This window comes from Euprymna scolopes, chromosome 26, assembly GCF_053919585.1.
Source record: "Euprymna scolopes isolate OS-2025 chromosome 26, ASM5391958v1, whole genome shotgun sequence".
In the NCBI taxonomy this organism is placed as follows: domain Eukaryota; kingdom Metazoa; phylum Mollusca; class Cephalopoda; order Sepiida; family Sepiolidae; genus Euprymna; species Euprymna scolopes.
In genome coordinates this window covers 18,295,788-18,312,780 of record NC_136507.1, presented here as the reverse complement: position 1 = coordinate 18,312,780, position 16,993 = coordinate 18,295,788, and the positions used below count along the sequence as shown (strand labels likewise).

The 16,993-nt window shown below is 30.8% G+C and overlaps 1 protein-coding gene across 2 annotated transcripts in view; it reads left to right on the top strand.

Annotated features, from left to right (window-relative positions):
- Nucleotides 1-205: 205 nt before the first annotated feature.
- LOC145247938 (FERRY endosomal RAB5 effector complex subunit 3-like) overlaps nt 206-16,993 on the top strand; it is an 807,792-nt gene continuing 791,004 nt past the window's right edge. For both annotated transcript variants that reach the window (XM_080109577.1, XM_080109576.1), the window contains exon 1: nt 206-344. The gene's annotated coding sequence lies outside the window, so the exon portion shown is untranslated. The remainder of the gene's footprint in view (nt 345-16,993) is intronic.

Genomic DNA, 16,993 nt, shown 5'->3' with positions numbered 1-16,993 from the left:
TCCCTATATCAAGTGGTTTCATGCCTTGTTAGGAGCGATTTCCATTAAAAAAAAAAAAAACACTTTACCGAAAAATTAAGATAAACAACAAGCTTAAAATTTTTCTTTCTACTTGTTGTCTTTTTTCCTTCTCTTTTTTCTCTCGTTCCTTTTATTTTCTCTTCTCTTCTTCTTTCTTTCTTATCTTTCCCTCTTCCTTTTTGTTGCTTTGTTTCTTATCTTTAACTCCTCCTGATAGCACTTCTCCGAGAACCTCCCCCACTCCTTTCGTTTCTTACCGGCATTTCGCGTTTTAGTATTTCCCCTCTCCTAGACTTGTGGTTTTACATTTTCTCTCTCTCTCGGTAAGTAAATAAATACTGTATTTTTAATTAAGAGTCCACGTTTATACGTAAATCATACTTTCGTTGAAAAATAATTCTTTTTCAATATCTTCACTAACATAGGACTTTTTCCCTAGTAAAAATAAGCATTCTTTTTTTTTTTTTCGAAAGGGGCGTGATTCTACGATTTATTTTGTTTGTTATAATTTTTCTATGTATTTAAATGTTTTAATAATTATCGTGTTTCTACTTACATATACATTTACTCGAGAACTAATAATATAGTCTATGCATAAGAATTAATCAAATGTCAAAACCTATAGACTCGCAAAATAACAAACGCTCGTGCAGAATACGGAACGAATCCTATTTTTTTTTTTTTTTTGTATTATTTTCTAGTTAAACTCATTGCTTATGGTATCTTTTGTTTATTAAATTGTTAGATGAAAGCACAGAAATATTACAAAACGCCCCGTTCCCCAACGTTTAGAATGGGTTCCTAAATAACGTTATTTCCGCACGGTCCGTATTTTATTTACGACTACTGAGCTGCTTTATGAGTCTTAAAATGTTGTTTATTCACGATATACGTTTATACGTGTTTATTTTGGAAGGATACGAATTTCTTTTAGGATATAAAATGTTTGAAGATTAAATTATCGCAATATTTGAGAAACATTACGAGTTTTATGTGTATTGTTTATGACGGTTTATTTCAGCTGATGTTGTTATGCGTTCAGCCTCCGAGGAATAGAAGAGAAAATATAGCATTTGTCTGCCAATTTTATTATTAAATAACCGTAGTATATCGATATTTGAGTATTTCCTCAACGAGATAATATTGATTATTTACTTCAAAAATTCATTTATCAGTGAAATTGACTAAATTATTTGACAAAAAAAAATGATCACATTTTTTTATTTCGGTTTTTTGAAAACACCGGATGTTAGAATTTCGTTCACTTCCGGTTCCGCTTAGCAACTTGTTTGTTGTCATTTTTCTTCTCACAACTTTCGTGCGCTCGTGTGTGTGTGTGTGTATATATTATAACACCATTGAATACAACAGAAAAAAAATTTTACTGTTGTTTAGAGTTAAAATTTGTGTGAAAAAGAAAAAAACAAACAACAAAAAAAGAAATTTATTTCTTTTGTTTCCATTTAATTTTACTCTATATATATATAAAAAAAAATCTCGCATTGTTCTTGGCTTTTAATTTTACCTTATATATATATATATATATATATATATATATATATATATATATATATATATATATATAGTTATCGCCGATTCATTGATCTTGTTTTGATGAAATTTCCGAAATATAAAAACCATCGTTACGTTTTCTTTAAATAACCAATGGTAAATTTTTACTCCCTTTCCACGTTAACCTTTTAAAACGACGACTTTTTGAGGTTTTCGGGTATGCCGAACCCGAATATCGCATTAAAAATTTCCGGATATTTAGCAATGTAATTCCTTATGTTATCAGTAGCTAAAAATATGCACACGCTTGTGCGTACAACAATGGCCACTCAGTACGTATATGGACTTTTTTTCCTACCGAAACGGGCATAAACAATGTTTTTTTTTTGTTTTTTTTTTCTTATTTTTAATGTTTAACCTATTTCAAACTGATATAAATTATTGCACAGTAAAAATAATTAAATGAACAAAAAAAATAATTTTTATTTCGAATTATTGGTACTCATGCCATGCAGTTTATTGATCAGTGCTGATGCTGAAATAATAAAGTTATTTAAAAAGCCATTCTTAACATGGGGAGGGTGTTTTGTACCTATTCTGTACTTTTAACCTTACAATTGAATTAAAAAAAAAAAATAAAACTTTAATTAAACGTGGAAATACGATTAAAAAAAAGAATAGCGCGGAAGTGCATTCACCGAATTATTTAAGTAAAAATTCCAGGTTTTTTTTTTTTTTGGTTTTTTTTTACTCGATAACTAAATTTTAAAGGCTATTTTTAGTGTTTTAAGTTAAATTGAATTTTTACGATATTTTTTGCCCCCGCCCCCTCCCGACAAACCGACAAAAGGAGGATGGACCTGTAAATTCACCCTTGTCTGTTAGCACTTTTCTCAATAACTATGCCTTGGAATTTTTTAAATTTTGCACAAACATTAAACATGATATGAGTAAAAAAGTAATAACACGGATTTTCCAGGAAAAGTACGATTCCTCCCTCTAGGGGCTCCTTTCGGGTTAAAATGGCTAAAATTGACACCTAAAAAAAAAAAAAAATTATGGTGCTAATGCAATGCAGAGAGTGATCCGCGCTATTTTTTAAATCATATTTCTACGTTTAAAGTTTTATGGTATGTTTTTTTGTTTTTTTTTATTCAATTGTAAAGTTAAAGTACAGAATAAGTACAAAACACCCTCCCCGTGTTAAGAGTGGCTTTTTAAATAATAACGTTATTATTTCAGCACAGAGTGCTTGAGTACCAAAATTATGCGTTCGATTTTTATAAAACTTTCAGAAAAGTTGTAACTAACTGATTTTTATATAATTTTGTTTGTCTATACTTCGCGATAACTCTTTTAGGGCTAATAAAAACACTCCATTTTTGGGACTATTTTACCATATTTGTCCAAAATTTTTTTTGTGTATGTGACATGTCTATCAGTTTTGCATGGTGCTGAACTCAAATTTAAATATGTTAAGGCCTTTTTTTGCTTGCTGCAGAACTCAAATTGACATGTTTAGGCCTAAAACTGCACCGTTTGTTTATTTTCACCAGGATTTGACGTCCCCTGGGGTCTTTTGGGATTAAATGGGGGCGAGGGTAAATAAATGCTGAACTTAGTCATTTTTTTATGCATTGTTCACTGTGCGCTCACGGGAGACCATGCTTCTTCATTTGTTGTTCATTAAAATGTTGAGTAATTTGCTAGAATGACTTTGAATTTAGTAATCAAGTAAAAAATGAAAAAGAAATTTGTAAAATGAAACGAAATCACTGTATTATCACGCTTACTAAAAAGAGATAGGTTGACAGGGGAGATAATTAAGTTATGTTGCTTACGTTACTTCAAAATGTCTGACAAATTTCATTCCTCATCTAAACTTTATCGAAAACTGTTTTTCATTAATAATTATTTTTCTACCGAATGGTTTTCCGTATTTTTTTTTTTTTTTTTAGATGTATAACTATTTTCGACATGACAGATTCCATTTGTTTTATTAAAAATTCAATATTCTTCGTTATTATAATATAGAAGCGCCGAAAAAAAAAAAGTCCACTGATATTGGCTCGCTGTTACGAATTCGAAATACGGGTATGTGAGCAAAAAAAAAAAAGGCCAAAGTAGTTTAGGGAGAGGTCTCCTACAGGAGAACTTTTTTTTTTTTTTTTTTAGCAATACTCAATTTTCGCTTATCTATGAAAACTGTTTTCATTAATAATTAATTTTCTATCATATTGTTTTTTGTAATTTTTGGATATTTTCATTACTGTCACATGACAATAAAGTTGATTACTTGAAATTCAATATTTCGATTTTTTTAAAGTTTGCTCTTATAAGAAAGAAGCGTAAAAAAAAAAATAAGTTGTCGCCTTTTTCTTTAATTCCTCTGTATTATTGCCGTATTTCCTTCCTTTTTTTGTGTTTTTGTTTTTGCTATCACTGTTATAAACTTTGTCACATAAAAAAAAAAAAAAGGTAGTTGAATCTTTTCTGCCACACCGGCGACATTGGATACTATAAGTCAACAGGTTGGTAGCCGCTGATGATGCGATTATTTATTATTATATATATATTTTTTTCGTAATAATTTGAAACGACACTTCTGCATTACACGGACGGCGCGATGTTTTATTTTGTGTGTTTGTCGAAATTGTCACTAAAAATTAAAAATATATTTTCTAATAGTGACAATTTTACTTTAATTAAAAAAAAAAAAATAGGCGCTTCTACACTATTGGAGCGAAATGTTGTAGTCAGTGAATAGAGTTTTCAAAAGCAATGTAACAAAATAGTGCTTCTTCAAAATAAGATGGAAAATCGAAATATTGAAACAATGTCATCTGCTTAATAGTCATGTCGCAGTGGATGTTTTGTAATAATGTTGCATTATTACACAAAACGTGTACTTTTCACGATTCATTCGTCCGCCATTATTTTTTCTAAAAATAGAAAGGGAATTCTATAGTTGCAGAGAAATTGGAGTTTTTATTAAAGAAAACTGCGTCATATAAAATAATAGATGCAAAAACAAAATGAAAATCTTATAAAAAAATGTGGGTAAAATTTTTACGGAAATTTAGGGGAAAATGTTACTTTCTTTCCACCTTTTAATACTTATCTTTGAAATGCCGTTTTTTCCCCCTCAGGTTTTCGGGTATGCTGAAAATGAATATCACATTCAAATTTGGGACAAACAAGTACTTTTCTGGATATTGACATTTTTTTTTCCAGTGTATTAGTTAATAAATATCAGTGGTGTTCGCCATTCTTAACATGGGGAGGAGATGGTGTTTTGGAACACACATGCGCATTAGTACTTTTCAGTTGGGGGGAAAACATGTCATCAGTAAAAACATAACCGATTACATTGGATAATAAAAGTCTTAATCTCTAGAAAACTACTTGTCTTGTCCAAATTTAAATGCGATATTCGTTTTCATCATACATTGAAACATTTAAAAGTCGTCAGTTTAACGGTGAACACGGAGATGAAAAGAAAGTAAAAAAAAAAAAAAAAAATCCAAATGTAGCTGTGTTGAATTCTTGGTAACATTAATAAGAACAAAAACAAAAAATACGATTTAAACGGTAATTGTGACCTGGTAGGCCAACATGAAACCTACCTTAAAGCAAAAAAAAAAAAAACAACCCAAAAACTTGTTTTCTTGGTCTTCGGGTGTGCTGAGAACGAATATCGCATTTAAAATTGGAGCCGGTAACTAGTTTTCACGATACTGAAAAGATGTGTGGCGGCTATATTTGTTCATATTTGTAAAATTTTACTTGATTTCCACCTTTAAGTTTTCCTTTAAAATGATGACAATTAGCGGTTTTCAGGGATGCTGAAAACGAATATCGCATTAAAATTTTCGGCAGAACTCCTTTTCCCAAACTTACCATGTCAAAGAGAGAGTCGGACGCCATTTATAATTTTCCAATACATCGATAAGCACTGTGTTTTCGAGCTGAATAAACATGTTACATTAAATAAAAACACTAAAACCATATCCAGTTAAGTAGAAAAGTAACTTATCTTGCGGGTTTGTATTACTGTACACATAGATTCGAAAAAGTTGTCAAAAAACAAATATATAACAAATAAATGTTATCAAAGGCAAGATAAGTTACTTTTCTACCAAACTGGATATATTTTTTGTGTTTTTATTCAATGTAACATGTTTATTCAGCTCGAAAAGCATACAATGTTTACCGATGTATTGGAACATTCAAGATGGCGTCTGATTCTTTCTTTAACACGGTAAGTTCAGGAAAAGGTGTTATAAATAAAAAACTGAATAAAATACTGTTAAAAACTCGCTCAATATGTTACTGTGACATAGGTTGACATATATTCGGCGGGTTTTTAATAGTATTTTGTATAGTTTATTATTTATAACACCTTTTCCCAAACTTACGGTGTTAAAGAGGGTGTGAGACGCCATCTTGAATTTTCGAATACATCGGTAAACACTGTATGTTTTTCGAGCTGAATAAATATGTTACATTGAATAAAAACACAAAAAATATATCCAGTTTGGCAGAAAAGTAACTTATCTTGCCTTTGATAACATTTATTTGTTATATATTTGTTTTTTGACAACTTTTTCGAATCTATGTGTACAGTAATACAAACCCCAAACCCATTTACAGTATTAATTTAAGTAAAGAAACGAAATTTTAACTGCTATTTTATTTATTTTTTTTTATTTATCATTATATATAAACGGTAGGCATTGACACGCCTCTTTCTTTGTTTGACACGTGGTTTTGTTTACATTGATTATGGCGGGAACGAGGACAAACGTGGAAAATATGCGCAGGGAAGCCACCGTGTATTTCTGGCAATAATTCCGTTAAGGTACCCAAAATGTCCATCAGACAAAATTTTTATTAACGGACGCCATATATCATTGTACGAAATATATTGTATGAAATAAATTCTGATTTATTTTGTTTTCGTTACTATACTTCTAAAGCGCGCGACAAGTTTATATTATCATCATAAAATTTTGTACCATTTAAAAAAAGTATAAAATAAACCAATAATAATTTTAAAACGAATTCAGTGTACTAAAGTAACGAAAATATGAGACTAAAATCGTGTTTACATTATCGACGCCTTAAAACAACGTTCGGCGTTTCTTCGTTATTAGAGCGGAATTTGAAAATCGAAATATTTCAAGTAAGATTAAAAGGTACTTAATTGTCATGTCGCAATAATGCCCCCCCCCCCAAAAAAAAAATGAAGTAGAAAATTATTAATGAAAGTAGTTTTGGAAGAAAATTAGCGAATTTTGCAAACACGAAACAAACAATAGAAAACAAAGTTCGAATCGTAACAAGGGAGGTAAATATTTTCTGAATACTTTGAAAATCTTAGGCCAATTTAGCAAAACTCAATTTTCGCTAAATTGTTTTCGAAAACTGTTTTCATTAATAATTAGATTAGGTCCAAAAATTCAATACACAAAGGTAAGACACCGGAAGTGGACTCGATTTAGCTAAAATATGGAACGGGAGTAACTAAACACGTGTTGGAATTTTTTTTGTACCAATGATAGTGCACCTGCACCTCTCGGTGTGTCAGAAATTTTGTGAAAATAGTGAATAATTCCACCACATCTTTCCAAGCTTATAACTCCTCGAAAAATGTAATTCAAGCCCTAATTTTGTTTTCAATTAAAGGAGCAAGGACCAAGGTTTCATAAAAAAAAAACAACATGGTTTTTTTTTTTTTTAAAAAGGTTTTAAACTTCGGACTTTACAGGTAAATTTCTAAAAAACAGTTCTTTTTTTTTTGTTTTAAATTTGAATATATTATTTATTGACCTTTTCTCTTCAATTTGTGATATATAAGACTTTGGTACATAAATTATTTACTTTTTAATAGACATTTCAAAATGGGAGGCGTGAATTATTCGACCCCCTGTCTTTCCAAGCTTATAACTCCTCGAAAAATGTAATTCAAGCCCTAATTTTTTTTCAATTAAAGGAGCAAGGACCAAGGTTCCATTAAAAAAAAAAAACAAACAAACAAATAACGTGGTTTTAAAAAAAAGGTTTTAAACTTCAAACTTTACAGGTAAAATTCTAAAAAACACTACGTTTTTTGTTTTTGTTTTAAATTTGAATATATTATTTATTGACCTTTTTTCTTCAATTTGTGAATAAATTAGTTATTTACTTTTTAACAGAAACTTGAAAATGGGTGGGGGGTGAATTTAAAAAAAACGTTATTTCTAAAATATTATATTCGGTTTATTGGAAAGAACATAAAATTTCACATTGACCCTGAAAATATCGTAAAAATAGAATCAATAGAAAAATTTTGATAGATTTTTAAAGTTTAAAAATTGAAAAATATTGAGTTCGGAAAATTCATTACTGTTGTAAAAAAAAAAAAATAATTTTATTACTTTTAAAACAACTTTAATAGTTTATTTTGGAAGTATAATCCATAAAGAAAATAAATAACCCACTTTTAACAGAAATTACGAGATTTCTATATTTTATTCGCAGTTTCGTGTTAGGGGTGTCAAAAATTCCTACAAAAATTCTGATACACCTAGTGCCCCCCCCCTGTTTACTTTTATTATTTTTTGTCTGGTTCTAGTATTTGATTTTTTTGTATTTCGTATCTTTTATGATTCTTAGTTTCGTATATTTTGGGTTTGTACGAAACTCCCTTTAATTTGAAGAAAAGGGAAATGCTAGCTCCTTGATGACGTCACGAGCCCAGCACGAATTTCGTCCTCTTTTGAAATTCCGGCGATGAGAATATTGAACGTTCGTTTCATTGCCCGGCGCTGAAAATGGAATTTTGACAAGCTTCCTTCAAAGAATAGAACCCGGCAAGAATACCCCGGACATGCGACGAGGCATGCTTCTGAAAACTATCTACGTGGCTATGGTCTGCACGTATTTGGAAGGAGTGTCGTTTTTTTTTTTTTAATTTTATTTTGTGTGGCTACGGTTTGCACGTAAATGGAAGGAGAGAAATTTCTAAAAGGACTTTAAACGAGAAAAAAAAAAAAAAGAAAAAGGCACGTGCCTGACAGGCTTTCAATTTGTGAGTACGTTCCTAAAATTTATTACATATGAGAATGTGATTAGGAACTATTATTTTGAATCATAATATTGTATTCGTTGATGGATACGACATCTTCATGATAAGAACCAGTGTTATTTTTTTCATTATATGTTACCTTGGCGTTCTTTGAATTTAATGCCCGCAAAGGGAAAAATTTGCAACTAACTTTATTGTGAATAAAATCTCTTTGTTTTGAAACAAAACCTTTATATTTTATTCTTTACCCCCCCCCACCTTTTATTTCATGCTTTTATTTATTTTTTTTTTTCAGCCTAGTTACTTTCACGTCGAACCAAATAAATTTCCGACACATGAAAGAAAATACAAAACTATATGGAAATAGTTCATTTCAAAATATTATTTTAGTTTGGTAAAACTTGCGGAGAATGCTCTGTTTTATAGATGTTGTAAAAATTCGTTCCGTTTTAAATTTGGTACATTTTTATATTACGTCCAACTCCTCGTTCACATTCGACATGTAAACTTTTATAAGTTTTCGTGTATGCCGTTCTTAACATTGGGAGGTTGGAGTGCTTATTCATTGTAAGCATAACCGAAAACCTTTAAAAGTCGACATTTCCAATGTGAACGATGGGTTGGACTTATGCAAAAAAAAAAAAAAAAAAAAAAAGGGTATACCACATTGACTTTTTTCATTTAAAAATTAAATTATTTCATTTTTGTTAATAAAATTTTATTTTTATAAAAAAACCTTTACTTTTTTATATATAAAAAGTACGATTTTTTTTACTGTTATTCGTTCGATTACTTTCGTTTTTGGGGAGACAATATAAAAAAAAAAAAAGATTATAACTGAGCGAAATTTAAATTTCCATTCCATTTTTACAACAACCGTGAAACCGAGCATTCTCCGCAAGTTTTACCTTTAATTTTAACATTCTTGTGCTTTTCTAAAACAATAAAATTAATAAACTTCAAATTCGGTTTTGTAGTTCAATTGAAGATACTACCTTATTTTATACATTATTTTTGACAAAAATTGTGTGATAAAATTTTGTGAAAATTTTTAATTTTTTTCATATGGATATATTTTAAATATTTAAAAAAACAGAAATGTAAACTATAAAAATATTTACAGAAATGCAAAAAATAAATTTTTTTTTTTTTATTCTTTCATAATAAAATAAGAAGTGGTCTCATATGGTTTCATATTTCGTTTCATGTTTAGTGACTTGCGTTCCATATTTAGCTAAACCGAGTCCACTTCCGGCATTTTAATTTTGTATACTGAATTTTTGGATCTATCAAATAATTAATGTTCTACCTTATCGTTTTCGTAATTTTTGGATATGTTCACTGCTGTGGCATGACAATTAAGTAAATGCCATGCGTTTTTATTGGAATTCAATACTTCAAATTTCGCTCTAATAATGAATAAGCACCCAACATTCCTATGTAACAGCAAATTCTAGCACATAAGCACACTCATGTTTAATAAATCTAGCAAACATCAATTAATAGTCAGATTTTCATGAAATTTTCTTTACTTAATTTTGAATTAATTTTTATTTAAAATGCTACTTTGGTAAAACAAAGGAGAAAGCACTTCTGCATTACACAGACGGCGTCATATTTTGGTGCATTTCACTAAACTGTCGTCAGGTGGCATTTCTCAGTCAAAGAACAGTGATGAGTCAACCAAGTTCATTCATTTCATTCAATTCAAATTGTTTATTAATTTAAAAATTAAAACTACAATATATATATATATATATATATATATATATAACTCAAGTGATGTAACCTACTTTCTGGTTTACAACATCCGGTTGCGCATGCGCGCATAAACATTGATCCATAACAATGTAAACAAATAAACACAAATCGCTTCTTTTGCAGATTTTGACCTGCGCACTGAAATATTAATATTATCATTTCGAAATTATTATTTAACATGGGAAGAGTGGGGGTGTTTTGCAACTATTCTTTATTACAACTATTCTGTCGCTATTTTCTTACAGCTAAACAACTTTAACATGTTGAAAAACATAAGAACAATTGTAGTAAAGCCAAGAATACTACTACTACTCTATTCGTCCCTTTTCCTTCCTTCTTTTTTTTAATTTTTTGTTTACATTTCTAGATACAAAATAGTTGTGTGAGAACGGTGAATTTGTTGACACATTTACTAATCTGTTTCAATATTAGTTTTATTTTATTTCATTTATTTAAGTTTTATGTTGTGCTTCAGGTTTTAATAATTTTTTTTTTTTAGATTTTAAGTTTCTATAACTTGGTTGAAGGATTCCAATATGGGTTTTTCATTCTTATTTCTCATCGGTAGGTTCATGTGTGTTTTTGCTGCTAAATGACTTTCGTCGGCGTTAGATTCGTAGGAAAATCATGTTTAATTTTCGATTTTTGAGCGATTATTCAGAAAAATAGGTAACTTTACACGAATAGGGAGGATTTTTTTTTTTTTTCATGTTTGAGTGATCCATCCGTGATTTTTCATTTTAATATACTTTCATAGAAAGCCAGAAGTGAAACCGAAAGCAAGATTTTGTAAGAAAAAAAGGAAAAAAAAAAAAAAATGCCGGGTGCAAACTCGCATAACTGAAGTTAGCAAGCGAACGCTTTTATTGATGGGCCCACGAGGACGCAGATATTTTAATGTTGCAAATTTAGCTATTTATAACAGAAGAACACAATGATGGTTAGCGCATGCGCGGTTTGCAAACCACGGTGAAAGCAAGGTTTTTATCTGACCCCTCTTCAAACAAAGCGATATTTCTACACAAAATAATTGATTTTTTTTTTTTCAATTTTTCGATATTATGTGTACAAAAGATAGCTCTTTCCAAAGGTGCTACGTTGTCCCTGTTTGATGTGGACAAGTTTTTAGCGGATATACAAACACATTTGCCTTTATATAATAGACTAGCCTGGGTGTTTGGAGGTGTAAAGAAAAAAGTGATAGTAGGCAGCCAAGTTTGAACCCGTGACGCGAAGGTGGAAAAGAAAGTGAAAGACATTGTAACGTCTTACCGCTATTCTATGATGCGACCAGAAGTCTAAAGCGTCTAAATTTAACGTAGTCAATCAAAAAGATGACTTGCAGAAGTGGTGTTGCTTTTAAACCTCCCACGAAGGTCGTTTAGGGGAAAACCAACCAGCTCCCCCAAAAAGGGAGCACTCTGGCAGTATCCAAATAAATATTAATTGTCTCAGTATGAAAGGATTTCCCTTACATTGACCAAGGACCAATTACAGAACAGATACTACCCGGCGCGAAGGCCAGGCGGTTGTGTTCGATTAGTTTCGTTTCATTTTATTTATTCGAAAAAGACAAACAAACACTCAAAACAACGGCACGAAGGGAATTTTTTAAAACTAGATAAAAAAAAAAAAAGTTAGAGACAATGTCCGTTTTCAAATCTGATATATTACGATCTAGGAAGTATAAGAAAACTTCTTTCGGAATCTAGCCGGCGAGAGAACCCCCAACCAAAAAGCCTTTCGTGGATATACACAAACTCGTTTGCCCATTTTGCCTTTTATATATTAGAAGAAGGTTGTGTGTGTGTGTGTGTGTGTGTGTGTACGTTGAAATTTAAGCATTTTTATTTTTAAATGTTTTTTATGTCAGTCAGAGTGGTCTGATCATTATATGATGATCTACGCATGAGAGCTAAATTGACTGACTTAATTCAACTGAAAGTGCTCAACGATAAGAAACGAGTTTCTTAAAGTGGCTGACATGATTATTTACTATAATGATTATTTGATACCTACATCTTTTCGGGAATCTTCAGTGCAGGGTGTCACGATTAATACTAGTCGATAGATTCGAACCCAGAGACACAAGTCATCTCTGGCTTGATTGGCAAGAACCGTAAAAGAAATTAAAACTGTAAGTTGAAATTTACAATCAAATTTATTTTTCCACCGAATACTTATAAACTCTACTCTCTAGTGTGTGGATTGAGCCTTTTTATTTGGTTGGAATTAAAATATCTGTATATAAATAATGGTATGCATATCAGATTGATGTTTACCATTGCTTGTATCAGGTAAACACTGCATCTCCTTTGATTTCATTATATATATATATATATATATATACTAGCATGGGTGCCCGGCATTGCCCAGGTGTTTGGAGGTGTGTGTTGAGCAAAAACAAAAAAAAAAGTGGCAGTAGGAAAGCAGGCTCGAACCCGTACCGCAAAGAAGGAAAAGAACAAAAAAAAAAGGTGACGTCTTTGCTGTTACGACCACCGCCAAACCGGAAGTGACGTAGGTTTAAATTAAGGCTAGACAATCGAAAAGAGGGGATGACTTTCGAAAATATCGGTGAAAAAAGCGACCCCTTCCTGTAGAAAAGTGCCCATTTGAGGGTGAAGAAATGAATGTTTTTGGCCAATTTTTCGGTATTTGTCGTCTGAAGAGTTGAGCTTCAAAACGATACTGATCTTGTGAAAATTTGTCACCTCTGTCAAAAGTTTTGGGCAGACATGCAAGCATACATACATACATTTATATATTGGTAGCTCAAATTTTCGACCCAAACCAATGAAAAAGCTTGCCCTATCTCTGAATACCCTTTATGTAAAATTTCAAATGTTTAGACCAGAAATTGTCTGAGTAATTTGGTAGAGACCACAGAGATCATTTTTTTTTTTTTAACTTTGACCCCTATTATGACCTTAACATTTATTGTTTTCGGCTCAAATGAAGTTATTAAGTTAGATCCATGTCTGTAGACTTAAAATTTGACAGAGTTATTGCGTAGGGAAATGTACAGAGACACATACATGTTCACATTTATAGATATATAGATAGATAATAACGAATATTTCTATCGAAAAAATGATTTATTTTTTCATAACTTTGGTTTTGAAAAGAGGTATTGCGAATATCGGTCTGATTGTGGGATTAGGATAGTTGGATTTTACTGAATATTTGCCTAAATGTTGGATAAAATGAATCCTTGATATAAGTATCTCCTTGAACGAAATGGAGTGTACTTTATGCTTGCGCTTGGCATGACAACTTATTGATTTCAGAGCTGATGGTACAAAGTAATTATAGTTACATGCAGCGGCATGTCGCTATTTCTATATGAACGTTCATTGCTGTAAATAGTTATTTCTTTAAAGCTGCTCGCACATTAGTTATGCATGTCATTTGTGTGTGCATATACTATCGCGTTGCCCGGTCGTGAAATGCACTTAAATATGATATTTTAATTTATGCAGATTCTGTATTTATTAGTATAGAATCATTTATTTATTATTATATTGTACCCAATATATAATAGTGACCCCTGGCGTGGCCCAGTCATAAAATATGCTTAAATATGATATTTTAATTTATGCAGATTCTGTATTATTATAGTCAATTCTCTATTGATTATTATGTTGTACCCCACATATGGTAGTGTTTTCAAAGGTTAAAAAAAAATGATTTGGGTGCCATCAGCTAAAATCAAAACCAAAACATATAATTCTCCAGCTTTATTCGTTATCGGCTGATCTAAGTCCATGTGCGTACAAAACTTAGAAAATTAATGTTGTTAGAAATATAGATGTATATTTGTATCTAAGTCGATATGCATATATATGTATATTTGTTAGAAATATAGATGTATATTTGATCTAAGTCCATATGCATACAAAACTTAGAAAATTAATGTTGTTAGAAATATAGATGTATATTTTTTGCATGCGTAGAAATAACGTTTAGTTGACTTGCCTGCCAAGGTCCATTTTTTTTTTCCATTTTGATCATTTAGCAACAAATTTTTACCTACTAAAAACTAAATCGAATTTGTTCCAAAGGTCTAAATCTTTCATATATCTGTAGACTAAAAAATTGTTATTTTTTAGTAGAGACCGTTCCTTACATGCACACACACAGCACACACAGACATACAAGGTCATTTTATATATATATATATATATATATATATATATATATATATATATATATATATATAATATAATCGAGAGAGATAAATATGTGTAGACACTGTTTTGCTGTATCACAGTTCTTCAGTGCGACTAGATTAGCACCTCTCCCTAATTAGCGATTGAACCTTTAATTATCGAATTGGTAGTTGTCGGATTAAACCATTAGGCAAACAGGAACAGTGCTCACACATACCATCTGAAATGTCTATTTATATAAACACTTGACTGTTAAGTTTGTTTACTACTAGCAAGATTTGTGTACCGGCGTTGCCCAATGGTAGTATGATGCAAAGCCAAAACAGATTCTTCTTCCAAAAATAAACTAAACTATGGTTGTTAGTGGAGTCACTGTCAGTTCTGGAAAATAGAAGGCACTGTCGGCCGTGGCCCAAATGAAATCATCTGGCTTCCACTATCGGTCATTGTCTGGCAGTGGCAGCTAGCAGACGCCATTCTCTGTGATTGTAATTTTTGGTGGTTACTGGCGATTAGTACTGGTTTGGGGCGATTACTGGTGGTCATTGCTTTTTTTAAAGTGGTTACTGTCACTTTTTGCCAGGGGCAGTCACTGGCAGCGCTGGTGTTTTTAGGCTGTTACTGCTTTATTAAGGAATACATACTGTTTTTGGTCCTGCATATGACCTTAAACTATATCCAGTGGTGAGGCCCCAGCTTGCGGGCTTTGGGGATTGTGGAGCCACCCTTTAATTGCCATTGCTCCCAGGTCCACTCTGACCCGGAGTTGTAGTACCTGTTAAAATCCCAACTATGGGTTAAATAGAAACCGACTTGAAAACATCAAATATATTCTATTTAAAAAAATTTTCTTCAAAATCTTTGGATTCGGCATTTAATAACCTGAAAAGGGTTGATATGCCATAAAACAACCAACCAACCATACTGTGTTATTCTTTTTAGATATGATGTTCCAATTAAATGTAACTTTATATGTTATAATAATAACAATAATAATAGTAACCATAATAATAACAGTAATAATAACAATAATAATAGTAACCATAATAATAATAATAATAGTAACCATAATAATAATAATAATAATAATAACAATAATAATAGTAACCATAATAATAACAATAATAATAATAACAATAATAATAGTAACCATAATAATAACAATAATAATAGTAACCATAATAATAACAATAATAATAGTAACCATAATAATAACAATAATAATAACAATAACAACAATAATAATAATAACCATAATAACAATAATAACAACGCTACAATATTTTATTATTAAATTACTAGCAGGCTACCCGGCGTTGCCCGGTCATAAAATACGCATATTATATTTTAATTAATGCAGAATTCTTATTTATTATAAACAGAAATACCATAGGTATTAAACGTAGCGTTAAATTTCTTTTATTAAAAAAAAAAAACGAAGTAAAAAAAACATGTGCATGGCAGTATTATGTTTTTTCAAATCAGTTCACTTCTTGTAAATAAAAATATAAAAAATACTCGAGCTTAGATCGAAACTAAAACCTAAAGATAGCGAGTCAAGCATGATAACCATTAGACCAACTTGACATGATCTTTAAAATGTGTTTTCAAAGCAACTGATACTTAACATAAGGAAGCTGTCATGTTTCAGGAGTGCACATGTTGTGGAACAGTTAAAAACAGATAACAATCTGATCACCCTTGCATACCAATTTTTCAATTTTGACTCCTTAGCAGCCCTTTTTGCCCGAGATGAAAACTGATTTAAAAATTTTTTCCATATATCTAAATATTCTATATACCAAATTTCAAAAAATTCGTTGAATATATAGGTTGAGAAGTGTCTTCACACACACACACATTCTCACTTTTATACATATATAGATTAGTTAAAAGTACCAAATAGTCATAAAAATCCGTGTCCGTATTCCACTAAGTGACTCAAAATACGACGACATAGGTGTCAGGTAAAAACTTTGGTTTGATGTCAAAATGGTCCAGTTACCAAACCGGACTTCCTGTTTTAGTTTAAAACACATAATAAAATTGGCATGGAAGAAAATATGTGAAACTTTTGTACACAAATAAGTAATCATGATTATATTTTGCTTAAAATAATAAAAAAATTTTGATAAAAAGACTCGGTGATTTCTGATTTTGTGGGAGGACTAAAGTTAAGGTAAAATTTGCTACTACCTATGTGGGATTATGTAGCTGAGAGTGAGGTAAGGTGGGCAAATTATAATATTTTTAAAACTGTAACAAAATGTATGTGGTCTTGCTCGAAAACATGCTGTAGTATTAAGTTTGAATGGTGAGTGCAAAAGATTTGCGTAGGAATGGCCTCTCGGGTTTTCTATAATGTTAATAGTTGGGGGGGGTTATCATTTTATTATATATAGATAAGGTTGAAGATATACAAGTTACAGATGATTTGCAGTTTCCAATTTATGCATTT